The following is a 16183-nucleotide window of genomic DNA, read 5'->3' as shown; positions in this document are numbered from 1 at the left end:
TTGAAAAATATACTATTTCCCTCTGAGATGTAGCGGATCACAAGTATATAATAGCACAAAATGGGAACATTTAAGTAAAATGCCACTACCTCAAAATTGTACTTATAGTACTTGAGTAAACTGAGTATATGATTTCAGGGGGGATGAGGAAGATGCCACCTCCCTTGTTAGCAAAGTGACAAGAATACACCCACATCTCAATCCTTTATTGGCAGAGAGAGTGCAGAAGCAGAGAGGTTGTTCAGTTGAATATGTTAATGTATTCTTCCTGACTCACTGATCCTTTATCTAACGGGGTTTGTGCAAGTTAGAATTTATGGACTCGACCGCGGCTCTGAAATATCAGTAATCAGCCTAACTGAATAGTAGTAAATCCATGGTGCTGTCCATGGTGCTGAAGTAACACATTTGTAATGGCACCATTTTGTCCTACCTTTCTGTCAGTTTCATCTTGGATGTATATTATTCCCAAAATTTTATACAATAAATACTCAATTCTGTAACAATTAATCGTTTATTAAATTAACTGCAAACTATTTTGATGATCGATTAATTGGTCTGAGTAATTTTTCATGGAAAAAAGTCAAAACTCTCTGATTCCACACTCTTAAATGTGAATATTTTCTGGTTTATTTTCTCCTCTATGACAGTAAACTGAATATTTTTGGGTTGTGGGCAAAACAACACATTTGAGGGCATCACCGTAATCTTTGGGCAACACTGATTATGAATCCTGAACATTTTTCACATTTTTTCATTTTATAGGCATACAACTATTAATCCATTAATCAAAAAAAATCAATTGATTAATCAACTAAAAATAATCGTTAGTAGCAGCTCCACTCAATTCTATATAGCTCTATATTCTATAATAATCCTAATATACTATGTCCAATCAGTGGTGTCTGCGTGGCAAAAAATACAACCCCAAACCAAACTACCACAAAATATTTTGGGGGAGTCATGACTACAGATGATTATAGATATTTGGTGTCACCTGGGAGTGCAGATAATGTGACTGAGGAAATTAACCTGCACTGACCACACCACATTCAGCTGCTATAGTTATTGAGGTAAAGTTCTTACAATCAAAAAGCTGAATGTCCACATACAGTAAAAGAATAGACCTACACAAAATATGTTTTTAGCCTAATAGCAGATCACTTTAAATCTAAATTATGATCATGGAAATTATATCAAGAATTAGGCTAACACATCAATGACTGAGTAAACTGGGTAAACTGATTTCCACCATGAACCATATTTCTGTTCAAAGTTTAATGTGTCATTGCAGTTGTAGTTAACGGGGAAAAAAAATTGCATGTGGAGAAGCAAATACACGAACTGGTCTTAATGAAACTGAGTAGGTCACGTAATTATCGGAAGACTGTAGTTGTTCCAGTAAATTAGGTTATACAAGGTTACGTTAAATTAAGTTCTACATTAGGCTAAATAAGGAATCACTGTTGCATACGAAAATATTGTCTATCGTTTTGACTCTGGTCCATATACCTTATTATTATTAGAAAGAAAGGCTATAGAAACCAAATGGACGATCATTTAAAGATATAAAAATATAATTTTATATTTTTTCATGTAACATAAAATCGAAAAATATTGGCACCAAGTCTGTTCCGGTGGAAGTTGACTCTAACAAATAAGCCATTTCCACATCCGCTAACGTTAGTCGATTCTTCAGACAGCAGGAAAGAGGACAACTCTGCTCGGATATTTACTAATAAATAATAACGTCTAAGGCTAAAATGTAGCAGGCCACCGGTCTGAATATCACCACACTTATACAGCATCTCTGAACTTACAGTAGCTGTCTTGCTAATAGTACCGTTGCTATTCGTGTTTATCACTGTTCACTAGCTCTTATTACAAGTCTATATTTAGCTATAAAATGATTTATTCGTAATAATAATGTCATTGTGGTATACTTGCCTGAAAAAGACGACGTCAAGAGGCTATCTTTTGATTACGCTGCACCTTAGATGATTATTACACTTTGGTAACTTCTTAGCGAAAACAAAATATCATTTGTTTTTATTTTTACAGGATTAAAAATGGCGGCGATATGAGAAATGCAAAGTGAGGCAGGTTAAAGCACAAGTGTTCCGGTTGGACCTTCCAAAATAAAATGAAGTCTGCCCGCCTGATAGATTGTGTGAGGAAAATTTGTAGTTAGGAAAAGCTTTGCGTTTCCATACGTGACAAGGACACTTTAGTTCCTAACAGGTCTACTGAATACACTTAGTATAGCAACAGGAATTACTGTGTGGGCACGACGGTGTGTTTTTCCAGGAAGTAATAATTTGACGCTTTTATTTTGAAAATAAAATCCGGCTTCAGTGTTATTGCTTTTAGGTAACTTGAGTTGATGTCAGAGGAGAACAGCATAAAACATCTGTGAAGCCAGATGAGTTGGTCATAGTGCATTTATTCTATCGATTCAAGAAATATGTCGGCTTCAATTATTGAATAAAGACTGTTCATTGATAAGTTTTAGGGATCTGTTTAATATAATATTTATATTCTGATTTATTTATTTTTTCAAAAGCATGATGTGCTTTCACATAAAAGTGAGATAAAAGACCCCCCCTAAAAATGACTACAATTTAACAAAATTAAGGATGTAAATATAAACAATTAATAAAATACATAATTCGAAATACTCAATAATAATATATACTCATAACGAACTGTATAATATTTGGAGGCAGGTTAAAAAAAATCATAGAAGACCTAGCTACAGATAGTGTGTTATTTATTGTTTTTGGTCACAAATAATCAAGAATGAGGGCATGTGCAGGACAATACAAGAAAACCACTGGGGACTGTCAAATGGTTTACATTAATACTTATTAATGATTCAACACACAATTCTTTCTGGAAAACTGAGAAAGGCTCTAAAACTGTCGATTCATCTCTCCATAACCATTTCTATAATTTTATGCTGCTGTTGGTTATCTAGAAAAGTGTCAGAAAATTGGTAAAACTGTCACCAAATTAACCGAAAAACAAACAAAGAGGCCAATAATACATCCTCTGTTACTGTATGGGCTATAAAGAATTAAGCAAAAAAGCTGTGAACGTGGATTTGTGACAATGTGCAACAAATGAAAAATAAAATAAAATAAATTGTGGATGCACAAGAAATACTAATACCAATAAATTCTCGGCCATTAATGAGAAATTTATATTGTATTTATTAGGGGGCCAAGCCCGCGGGGCCTGGGGACCGCGAATGCAAGGCATACGCGGTTCCCAGGACCAGCGGTGCTGGGAACCCTATTGTTTTTGTTCGGATTTTTATTATTAGGGGGCCAAGCCCGCGGGGCCTGGGGACCGCGAATGCAAGGCATACGCGGTTCCCAGGACCAGCGGTGCTGGGAACCCTATTGTAATTGTTCTGATTTTTATTATTATTATTTTTATTCTTCTCCCGATAAAACTCATGCTGCAGGCTAAACCGTGCAAGGTAGGGCGGTGCAATTTGGAGGGCTGGCCCTCACCCCCGCCCGTACCTCAGACGCAAAAAACTGCACACGTCCGCCTGTAGGGGGCGCTATAAGCAAGGACAACGCGTTTTGGCCTATAACTCCCACACCATATGTCGCACATTCAAAAACCTTATATCCCCATATTCCTTGAATGGAGCTGAGTCACTTTGTAATTGGCCACGCCCACTTCCGCCTAGATAATTTTTTCGCAAAATCGCGAAAACTGTCAAACCTGCTTTTTCGAACTCCTCCTAGGGATTTTGTTCGATCTGCACGAAAATTGGCACGGACACTCTTCTGGTCCTCATGAGCTAAAGTTATCAAAAGATTTTTTTTGGGTTGAAAATTCCGCGAATTATTAACGAACAAATTTCCGTAACTAGCCTTAAAAATGGAAAATGTTGCATATCTCGGTCAAAGTAAATGCTATCGACACCAAATCAGAGATCCTTGGTTGGCATGAGACTGGGAGACTATGAGCTGAATTTGGCGAATGTTGGCCCCTAGGGGGCGCTACAGATGTGGGAAGTTTATATCTCTAGAACGGCTGCACTGATTTCTACCAAATTTGGTCCGTACGATGTAGGGCCGGCCCTGAGGCCATATCTTCAAGGGGGTCATGACAGGTCAATGTGGGCGGGGCTTATTACAAGATAAACAAAAAAAATTAATTCCTGCCAAAGTATAATACTTAGGGCTTTGAAATTTTATAGGTACATGTAGAATAGGACTCAGATCCCGCCTACCGAAAATCGCGATTGTGCTCCACTAGGGGGCGCTATAACGCATTTTTGCCTATAACTTTCACATTTTAAATGACACGTTGAAAAATCTCATATTGCCTTGTTCCCTGAATAGCGCTGGATTTTCTGACGTAGGCCCCGCCCACTTTCGCCGAAAATTCCCGTCGCTAGGTCGCCGCGTGTCCGAAACCTACTTTTTGGAACTCCTCCTACAGTTTAAGCGCCATCTATGCCAAACTTTGCACATACGATGTCTAGACGTGTCTGACCTAAAGTTATCAAAAGAATTGTTGCACGACAAAAAATTCGCTAATTATAAACAAACGATTTCTCGGCTAGCTTAAAAAACACATGTTGTGTCATATTTCGGTCAAACTAAAGTCTTCCGACTTCAAACATAACACGGTGGTTCCAGAGGTCATCCACACGCCCTGTGCCAAATTTGGTGCGGATCGGCCGATAGGGGGCGCTACAAACCCAAAAAAATCGAGTTTCCGAAAAGTTGCTCGGATTCCTACGAAATTCGCTGTGCATGATGTGGACTCCCTCCCGAGGCCAACCGCCAACTTACGTAATGATTGGTCAAAGTGGGCGGGATTTATTACAACTACCTGAAAATCACCAGGCATTCTGCCTGTGGCACTAACAGTGCACACCCACTACAGTGAATACTGCAGCTCAGCGTCAGGCTGTGTCCTGACAATTGCCCTGAACTGGAAGGCCGCGGCTCGGACGACGGCGCGCGTCCCCGTGATCGCCCCGAGCCCCGCGTCCCTCGGGGCCCGCGGCGGCGGGTTCCGAGGGCCGCTGGGACCGGGTCGCGCGGGGAGGCTTGGCCCCCGTTCATAACTGCTTGCAGTTCTAGTTAGGGGGCCAAGCCCGCGGGGACTGGGGAACGCGGATGCAAGCATACGCGTTTCCCAGTACCAGCGGTGCTGGGAACCCTATTGTTTTTGTTCAGATTTTTATTATTATTATTAGGGCCCGAGCACCGAACCGGTGCGAGGACCCTATTGGAATCGCAAGAATTATTATTATTATTATTATTATTATTATTATTATTATTATTCTCGTTCACAATACTTAATCGCATTTTTGGGGGACTTGCCATATAGGTAGGGCCGCCAAATTTGGCGGGCGCGTCAGTCCCGGCGAAAAATTACGTATTTTAAGGGTCTCGAAAATGCGCGCGGCGAATTGGCTCAATAGCGCCATCTATAGACGAGCCCCGACGGCATGTTTGTCCGACATGCACGAAACTTGGTACGCAGATAGAACACACCGGGACGCACAAAAAAGCCTCTTGGAGCCATGGGCTAAACCCTACAGGAAGTCGGCCATTTTGGACGGCGCGGCCGATTTTGGCGTTTCGCACGTGTCGTATTTGAACGAACTCGTCCCACATGATTCGTCGTATCGACTTCAAAATCGCTGTGTACCATCTAGACAACATTGTGATCAAAAGTTATTGAAGGTTTACGTTTTTGATAAAGGGCCTGCGCGCCAGGTGGCGGCGAATTTTGATGTCTCGCCATGAAACAGGAAATGGCTATAATTTTGAGGTACATGGTCAGATCTGCACCAAACTTCATGTGTATGATCAGTGTATGGGCCTGAACGCAAATATATGAAAATATTCCATAATTGTCATAGCGCCCCCTGGTGGTGACAGAAAATGACTTTTTCCGGGTTTTGACGTGCTGCTCCAAATGCATTCATTATTTCTAGCTCCAATTTGGTGAAGATGACCTTAACAAGTGGGTGATGCTACATTTTGAAGGGCGTGGCGGTCCGGCGAAGGGTGTCGACGCTAGAGAGCGGCGAAGGACCGCGGCCCGAACAAACGACATATTCAGCAATAACTTTTGTGTGCAAGTTTGTATCAGCATGAAATTTCATGTGTGCATGACAGGTCCCGGTCTGAACGTATGTTATTAATTTCGTTGATGGGCGTGGCCAAACGGCTTGACCACGCCCTTTAAACAGCAGCCCCCCCGCCACGTTTGACCGACGTGCACGAAACTTGGTACACATGTGTATCACACCCAGACGCGCAAATAAGTCTCTTGGACCCATAGGCCAAACCACACAGGAAGTCCGCCATTTTGAATTTCCTGTTAAGTTTGGCGTTTCACTTGTCGCGCATTTTAACAAACTCCTCTTACAGGAAGAGTCAGAACAGTGTCAAATTCGCTGGCTACCTTCTTGACTACAGTCTCATCAAAAGTTACTGAAAGATATTCCTCAAGTTGAAGGGCGTGGCCATAGTGGGGCGGCGAATGTTGGCGTTTCGCCATAAATTCCATTTTTTAATTTTTTGCTATAACTTCTGTATAAATAGTTCAATTTGCACCACACTTCACATGTCTGATAATAGTCTGGCCCTGAACACACCTATATGAAAATATGCCATAATTCTCATAGCGCCCCCTGTTGGTGACAGGAAATGACATGTTTTACAGTTTGAGGTCCTGATCCCAGCATGTTGACCATATCAAACTCCAATCTGGTCTGATAAGCCTTAAGACCATGATGATGCTACATCATGAAGATCAGGACGTCTCGTGAAACGGCGTTGCCCTGGCGGCGTGGCAAAGGTCCATGTTTCGCCAACACACAGAAAGTTGCTATAACTGGACTGTACGTGGTCAGATCTGCCTGAAATTTCACAAGTTTATTGACAGTCCCGGCCTGAACATATGGTATGAGTTTCGTCCATGTCCGTGGCCAAATGGCTTGGCCACGCCCATTAACGCGTTTCGCCAAAACACAGGAAGTGGCTTTAGCCTCCCTGTACTTGGTCAAAACTGCCTGAAACTTTACATGTTCATTAACAGTCCCAGTCTCAACATGTGATATGAGTTTTGTCCATGGGCGTGGCCAAATGGCTTGACCACGCCCTTTGACGTGCGGCGCCGCAAATAGTGAGTTTCGCCGATGTTTACGAAAATTGGCACACATATGTATCACATGGAGATGAACAAAAAAGCCTCTTGGACCCATAGGCTAAAGTCAACAGGAAGTCGGCAATTTTGAATTTTGTGCTCAATTTTGGCGTTTTTCACATGACCTATTTTAACTAATTCCTCCTACAGAAATGTTTCAATTGACTTCAACACTGGTGTGGAGCATCTAGACAAGTGTGTGATTAAAACTTATTAAAAGATTTGGTCAGTGTTAAATGCTGTGGCTGTAGCGTGGCGGCGAATTTTGGCGTTTCGCCATGAAACAGGAAATTGCTATAAGTTTAGTGTAAATTGTCCAATCTGCATCAAACTTAACATGTGTGATAATAGGCATGCCCTGAACACAGCTATGTAATACTGGGAGCAGGAAACAACATGGAATTCCTTTAAAAAGTAGTTCACATAAAAATGAAATTGCACTCAATATCTACTCATTCCTGTGCTGATGTGAGGATGGATGAAGATCTCCAGTACATAAAATACTCCAAGAATTTCAACAGAAAACAAAACCATAGTGACATCCAGTGCAATTGAAGTGAAGAGTGATCAGTTTTATAATGTAAAAATGAACACAAAAAGCTCACAAAATGTCTCCATGCTGCACAAATGATTTAATCCTGGAAACAACTCAGACAACAGAGTGACAGTGACCTGTTATGCATAGAGTTTCCTTAGCAAACTTTCAACAAGGAAGAAAATGTCTGAGCACTTGGACATGGAAGAGAAACAATGTTTTTTGGCTGCAGCTGTGCCGCTTGGGATAGAGCTTCTGTAGAGGCTACAGCTGACAATGAGGCTGGAAACACGGTGTAAATGGTGTCTTTTTGGGTTACATTTTACTGTCACCTCTTACAGACACTTGAATCACACCGCAGGAGCGGTACGGACACAGTTTGTGGGTTATTTGTGCGCACTTGAGGTCTTCACCCGTCCCTGCATCGGCACGGGGGTGAGTGGGTGTCGAATGCCGTTTGGTTTTCGGGGCGGACCGTGGCTTCGGGGCGACGTCGGACGGTCGCGGCGACGCGTGGCCTCTCTGCCCGGGGCGGGTCCGGCCATCGGGAGGCGGTGGCCGGCCCCCCGAGTGGCGCGGGGGTGCTCGGGCCCGGTCACAGCTGCTTGCAGCTTTAATTATTAGGGCCCGAGCACCGAACCGGTGCGAGGACCCTATTGAAATCGCAAGAATTATTAGGGCCCGAGCACCGAACCGGTGCGAGGACCCTATTGAAATCGCAAGAATTATTATTATTATTATTATTATTATTCTCGTTCACAATACTTAATCGCATTTTTGGGGGACTTGCCATATAGGTAGGGCCGCCAAATTTGGCGGGCGCGTCAGTCCCGGCGAAAAATTACGTATTTTAAGGGTCTCGAAAATGCGCGCGGCGAATTGGCTCAATAGCGCCATCTAAAGGCGAGCCCCGACGGCAGGTTTGTCCGACGTGCACGAAACTTGGTACGCAGATAGAACATGCCCAGACGCACAAAAAAGTCTGTATGTACCAAGAGCCTAAAACGTACAGGAAGGCGGCCATTTTGGATTTTGTGCCCGTTTTTGGCGTTTTACACGTGTCGTATTTGAACGAACTCGTCCCACACGATTCGTCGTATCGACTTCAAAATCGCTGTGTACCATCTAGACAACTGTGTGATCAAAAGTTATTGAAGGTTTACGTTTTTGATAAAGGGCCTGCGCGCCAGGTGGCGGCGAATTTTGATGTTTCGCCATGAAACAGGAAATGGCTATAATTTTGAGGTACATGGTCAGATCTGCACCAAACTTCATGTGCATGATCAGTGTATGGGCCTGAACGCAAATATATGAAAATATTCCATAATTGTCATAGCGCCCCCTGGTGGTGGCAGAAAATGACTTTTTCCAGGTTTTGACATGCTGCTCCAAATGCATTCATTATTTCTAGCTCAAATTTGGTGAAGATGACCTTAACAAGTGGGTGATGCTACATTTTGAAGGGCGTGGCGGTCCGGCGAAGGGTGTCGACGCTAGAGAGCGGCGAAGGACCGCGGTCCGAAAAAACGACATATTTGGCAATAACTTTTGTGTGCAAGTTCACATCAGCATGAAATTTCACATGTGCGTGACAGGTCCCGTCCTGAACATATGATATTAATTTCGTCGATGGGCGTGGCCAAACGGCTTGACCACGCCCTTTAAACAGCAGCCCCCCCGCCACGTTTGACCGACGTGCACGAAACTTGGTACACACGTGTATCACACCCAGACGCACAAAAAAGTCTCTTGGACCCATAGGCCAAACCCCACAGGAAGTCCGCCATTTTGAATTTCCTGTTAAGCTTGGCGTTTCACTTGTCTCGCATTTTAACGAACTCATCCTAGAGGAAGAATCAGAACGGCGTCAAATTCGCTGGCTACCTTCTTGACTACAATCTCATCAAAAGTTATTGAAAGATATTCCTCAAGTTGAAGGCCGTGGCCATAGTGGGGCGGCGAATGTTGGCGTTTCGCCATGAATTCAATTTTTAAATTTTTTGCTATAACTTCTGTGTAAATGGTTCAATTTGCACCACACTTCACATGTCTGATAAAAGTCCAACCCTGAATACACCTGTATGAAAATATTCAATAATTCTCATAGCGCCCCCTGTTGGCGACAGGAAATGACATGTTTTACAGTTTGAGGTCCTGATCCCAGCCCGTTGACCATATCACTCTGCAATCTGGTCTGAAAAGCCTTAAGACCATGATGATGCTACATCATGAAGATCAGGGCGTCTCGTGAAACGGCGTGGCCCTGGCGGCGTGGCGAAGGTCCATGTTTTGCCAACACACAGGAAGTTGCTATAACTGGACTGTACGTGCTCTGATCTGCCTGAAACTTCACATGTTTGTTAACAGTCTGGCTCTGAACATATGGTATGAGTTTCGTCCATGTCCGTGGCCAAATGGAGTGGCCACGCCCATTAACGCGTTTCGCCAAAACACAGGAAGTGGCTTTAGCCTCCCTGTACTTGGTCAAAACTGGCTGAAACTTTACATGTTCATTAACAGTCCCAGTCTCAACATGTGATATGAGTTTTATCCATGGGCGTGGCCAAATGGCTTGACCACGCCCTTTGACGTGTGGCGCCGCAAACAGTGAGTTTCGCCGATGTTTATGAAAATTGGTACACATATGTAACACAGGGAGATAAACAAAAAAGTCTCTTGGACCCATAGGCTAAAGTCAACAGGAAGTCGGCAATTTTGAATTTTGTGCTCAATTTTGGCGTTTTCCACATGACCTATTTTAACTAATTCCTCCTACACAAATGTTTCAATTGACTTCAAAACTTGAGTGGACCATCTAGACAAGTGTGTAATTAAAACTTATTAAAAGATTTGGTCAGCCTTAAACTCTGTGGCTGTGACATGGCGCTGAATTTTGGCGATTCGCCATGAAACAGGAAATTGCTATAGGTTTAATGTAAATGAGCCAATCTGCATCAAACTTCACATGTGTGGTAATAGGCATGCCCTGAACACATCTACGTAATACTGGGGGCAGGAAATGACAGTGAATTCCTTTAAAAAGTAGTTCACCTAAGAATGAAATTGCACTCAATATCTAATCATTCCTGTGCTGATGTGAGGAGGGATGAAGATCTCAGTACACCTGTGTGCATGTACTTCCAGTGTCAGAGACTCAATTGACAATGAGGCTGAAAACACGGTGTAAATGGTGTCTTTTTGGGTTACATTTTACTGTCACCGCTTACAGACACTTGAATCACACCACAGGAGCGGTACGGAGACAGTTTGTGGCTTATTTGTGCGCACTTGAGGTCTTCACCCGTTCTCGCATCGGCACGGGGGTGAGTGGGTGTCGAGAGCCGTTTGGTTTTCGGGGCGGACCGTGGCTTCGGGGCGACGTCCGACGGTCGCGGCGACGCGTGGCCTCTCCGCTCCCGGGGCGGGTCCGGCCGGCGGGCGGCGGTGGCCGGCCCCCTCGAGTGGCGCGGCGGTGCTCGGGCCCGGTCACAGCTGCTTGCAGCTTTAATTATTAGGGCCCGAGCACCGAACCGGTGCGAGGACCCTATTGAAATCGCAAGAATTATTATTAGGGCCCGAGCACCGAACCGGTGCGAGGACCCTATTGGAATCGCAAGAATTATTATTATTATTATTATTATTCTCGTTCACAATCTTTAATCGCATTTTTGGGGGACTTGCCATATAGGTAGGGCCGCCAAATTTGGCGGGCGCGTCAGTCCCGGCGAAAAATTACGTATTTTAAGGGTCTCGAAAATGGGCGCGTCGAATTGGCTCAGTAGCGCCATCTATAGACGAGCCCCGACGGCATGTTTGTCCGACGTGCACGAAACTTGGTACTCAGATAGAACACACCGGGACGCACAAAAAATCCTCTTGGAGCCATGGGCTAAACCGTACAGGAAGTCGGCCATTTTGGACGGCGCGGCCGATTTTGGCGTTTCGCACGTGTCGTATTTGAACGAACTCGTCCCACACGATTCGTTGTATCGACTTCAAAATCGCTGTGTACCATCTAGACAACATTGTGATCAAAAGTTATTGAAGGTTTACGTTTTTGATAAAGGGCCTGCGCGCCAGGTGGCGGCGAATTTTGATGTCTCGCCATGAAACAGGAAATGGCTATAATTTTGGGGTACATGGTCAGATCTGCACCAAACTTCATGTGTATGATCAGTGTATGGGCCTGAACACAAATATATGAAAATATTCCATAATTGTCATAGCGCCCCCTGCTGGTGGCAGAAAATGACTTTTTCCGGGTTTTGACATGCTGCTCCAAATGCATTCATTATTTTTAGCTCAAATTTGGTGAAGATGACCTTAACAAGTGGGTGATGCTACATTTTGAAGGGCGTGACGGTCCGGCGAAGGGTGTCGACGCTAGAGAGCGGCGAAGGACCGCGGTCCGAAAAAACGACATATTCATCAATAACTTTTGTGTGCAAGTTTGTATCAGCATGAAATTTCATGTGTGCATGACAGGTCCCGGTCTGAACGTATGTTATTAATTTCGTTGATGGGCGTGGCCAAACGGCTTGACCACGCCCTTTAAACAGCAGCCCCCCCGCCACGTTTGACCGACGTGCACGAAACTTGGTACACACGTCTATCACACCCAGACGCACAAAAAAGTCTCTTGGACCCATAGGCCAAACCCCACAGGAAGTCCGCCATTTTGAATTTCCTGTTAAGTTTGGCGTTTCACTTGTCTCGCATTTTAACAAACTGCTCCTACAGGAAGGATCAGAACGGCTTCAAATTCGCTGGCTACCTTCTGCACTACACTCTCATCAAAGGTTACTGAAAGATATTCCTCAAGTTGAAGGGCGTGGCCAGAGTGGGGCGGCGAATGTTGGCGTTTCGCCATAAATTCATTTTTTTAATTTTTTGCTATAACTTCTTTATAAATAGTTCAATTTGCACCAAACTACACATGTCTGATAATCGTCCAGCCCTGAACAGGCCTATATGAAAATATTCAATAATTCTCATAGCGCCCCCTGTTGGCGACAGGAAATGACTTGTTTTACTGTTTGAGGTCCTGCTCCCACCACGTTGACCATATCAAACTCCAATCTGGTCTGAAAAGCCTTAAGACCATGATGATGCTACATCATGAAGACCAAGGCGTCTCGTGAAACGGCGTTGCCCTGGCGGCGTGGCGAAGGTCCATGTTTCGCCAACACACAGGAAGTTGCTATAACTGGACTGTACATGGTCAGATCTGCCTGAAACTTCACAAGTTTATTAACAGTCTGGGTCTGAACATGTGATATGAGTTTCGTCCATGGGCGTGGCCAAATGGCTTGACCACGCCCTTTGAAGTGCGGCGCCGCAAATAGTGAGTTTCGCCGATGTTTACGAAAATTGGTACACATATGTATCACATGGAGATGAACAAAAAAGCCTCTTGGACCCATAGTCTAAAGTCAACAGGAAGTGAGCAATTTTGAATTTCGTGCTCAATTTTGGCGTTTTTCACATGACCTCTTTTAACTAATTCCTCCTACAGAAATGTTTCAATTGACTTCAAAACTTGAGTGGACCATCTAGACAAGTGTGTAATTAAAACTGATTAAAAGATTTAGTCAGCATTAAACACTGTGGCTGTAGCGTGGCGCTGAATTTTGCCGTTTCCAGTCTCAGAGGCTACAGTTGACAATGAGGCTGAAAACACGGTGTCAATGGTGTCTTTTTGGGTTACATTTTACTGTCACCTCTTACAGACACTTAATCACACCACAGGAGCGGTACGGAGACAGTTTGTGGGTTATTTGTGCGCACTTGAGGTCTTCGCCCGTCCTCGCATCGGCACGGGGGTGAGTGGGTGTCGAGAGCCGTTTGGTTTTCGGGGCTCACCGTGGCTTCGGGGCGACGTCGGACGGTCGCGGCGACGCGTGGCCTCTCCGCCCGGGGCGGGTCCGGCCGGCGGGCGGCGGTGGCCGGCCCCCCCGAGTGGCGCGGCGGTGCTCGGGCCCGGTCACAGCTGCTTGCAGCTTTAATTAGGGCCCGAGCACCGAACCGGTGCGAGGACCCTATTGAAATCGCAAGAATTATTATTATTATTATTCTCGTTCACAATACTTAATCGCATTTTTGGGGGACTTGCCATATAGGTAGGGCCGCCAAATTTGGCGGGCGCGTCAGTCCCGGCGAAAAATTACGTATTTTAAGGGTCTCGAAAATGGGCGCGGCGAAATGGCTCAATAGCGCCATCTATAGACAAGCCCCGACGGCATGTTTGTCCGACATGCACGAAACTTGTAACGCAGATAGAACACATCGGGACGCACAAAAAATCCTCTTGGAGTCATGGGCTAAACCCTACAGGAAGTCGGCCATTTTGGACGGCGCGGCCGATTTTGGCGTTTCGCACGTGTCGTATTTGAACGAACTCGTCCCACACGATTCGTCGTATCAGCTTCAAAATCGCTGGCTACCATCTAGACAACTTTGTGATCAAAAGTTATTGAAGGTTTACGTTTTTGATAAAGGGCCTGCGCTCCAGGTGGCGGCGAATTTTGATGTCTCGCCATGAAACAGGAAATGGCTATGATTTTGGGGTACATGTTCAGATCTGCACCAAACTTCATGTGTATGATCAGTGTACAGGCCTGAACACAAATATATGAAAATATTCCATAACTGTCATAGCGCCCCCTGGTGGTGACAGAAAATGACTTTTTCCGGGTTTTGACATGCTGCTCCAAATGCATTCATTATTTTTAGCTCAAATTTGGTGAGGATGACCTTAACAAGTGGGGGATGCTACATTTTGAAGGGCGTGGCGGTCCGGCGAAGGGTGTCGACGCTAGAGAGCGGCGAAGGACCGCGGCCCGAAAAAACGACATATTCATCAATAACTTTTGTGTGCAAGTTTGTATCAGCATGAAATTTCATGTGTGCATGACAGGTCCCGGTCTGAACGTATGATATTAATTTCGTCGATGGGCGTGGCCAAACGGCTTGACCACGCCCTTTAAACAGCAGCCCCCCCGCCACGTTTGACCGACGTGCACGAAACTTGGTACACATGTGTATCACACCCAGACGCACAAAAAAGTCTCTTGGACCCATAGGCCAAACCCCACAGGAAGTCCGCCATTTTGAATTTCCTGTTAAGTTTGGCGTTTCACTTGTCTCGCATTTTAACGAACTCCTCCTAGAGGAAGGATCAGAACAGCCTCAAATTCGCTGGCTACCTTCTGCACTACACTCTCAGCAAAAGTTATTGAAAGATATTCTTCAAATTGAAGGGCGTGGCCATAGTGGGGCGGCAAATGTTGGCGTTTCGCCATGAATTCAATTTTTTAATTTTTTGCTAAAACTTCTGTGTAAATGGTTCAATTTGCACCAAACTTCACATGTCTGATAATAGTCCAGCCCTGAACAGGCCTATATGAAAATATTCAATAATTCTCATAGCGCCCCCTGTTGGCGACAGGAAATGACTTGTTTTACTGTTTGAGGTCCTGCTCCCACCACGTTGACCATATCAAACTCCAATCTGGTCTGAAAAGCCTTAAGACCATGATGATGCTACATCATGAAGACCAGGGCGTCTCGTGAAACGGCGTGGCCCTGCCGGTGTGGCGAAGGTCCATGTTTCGCCAACACACAGGAAGTTGCTATAACTGGACTGTACATGGTCTGATCTGCCTGAAACTTCACATGTTTGTTAACAGTCTGGCTCTTAACATATGGTGTGAGTTTCGTCCATGTCTGTGGCCAAATGGCTTGGCCACGCCCATTAATGCGTTTCGCCAAAACACAGGAAGTGGCTTTAGCCTCCCTGTACTTGGTCAAAACTGCCTGAAACTTTACATGTTCATTAACAGTCCCAGTCTGAACATGTGATATGAGTTTTGTACATGGGCGTGGCCAAATGGCTTGACCACGCCCTTTGACGTGCGGCGCCGCAAATAGTGAGTTTCGCCGATGTTTACGAAAATTGGTACACATATGTAACACAGGGAGATGAACAAAAAAGCCTCTTGGACCCATAGGCTAAAGTCAACAGGAAGTCAGCAATTTTGAATTTCGTGCTCAATTTTGGCGTTTTTCACATGACCTATTTTAACTAATTCCTCCTACAAAAATTCTTCAATTTACTTCAACACTGGCCTGGAGCATCTAGACAAGTGTGTAATTAAAACTTATTAAAAGATTTGGTCAGCATTAAACACTGTGGCTGTGGCGTGGCGCTGAATTTTGGCGTTTCGCCATGAAACAGGAAATTGCTGTAAGTTTAGTGTAAATTGACCAATCTGCATCAAACTTAACATGTGGGATAATAGGCATGCCCTGAACACAGCAATGTAATACTGGGGGCATGAAATGACAGTGAATTCCTTTGAAAAGGAGTTCACCCTAAAATGAACTTGCACTCAATATCTACTCATTCCTGTGCTGATGTGAGGATGGATGAAGATCTCCAGTTCACAAGACACT

This window comes from Lutjanus erythropterus, chromosome 9 (assembly GCF_056507025.1).
Source record: "Lutjanus erythropterus isolate fLutEry1 chromosome 9, fLutEry1.hap2, whole genome shotgun sequence".
NCBI classification, from domain to species: Eukaryota; Metazoa; Chordata; class Actinopteri; order Lutjaniformes; family Lutjanidae; genus Lutjanus; species Lutjanus erythropterus.
Note: the sequence above shows the minus strand (reverse complement) of the source record.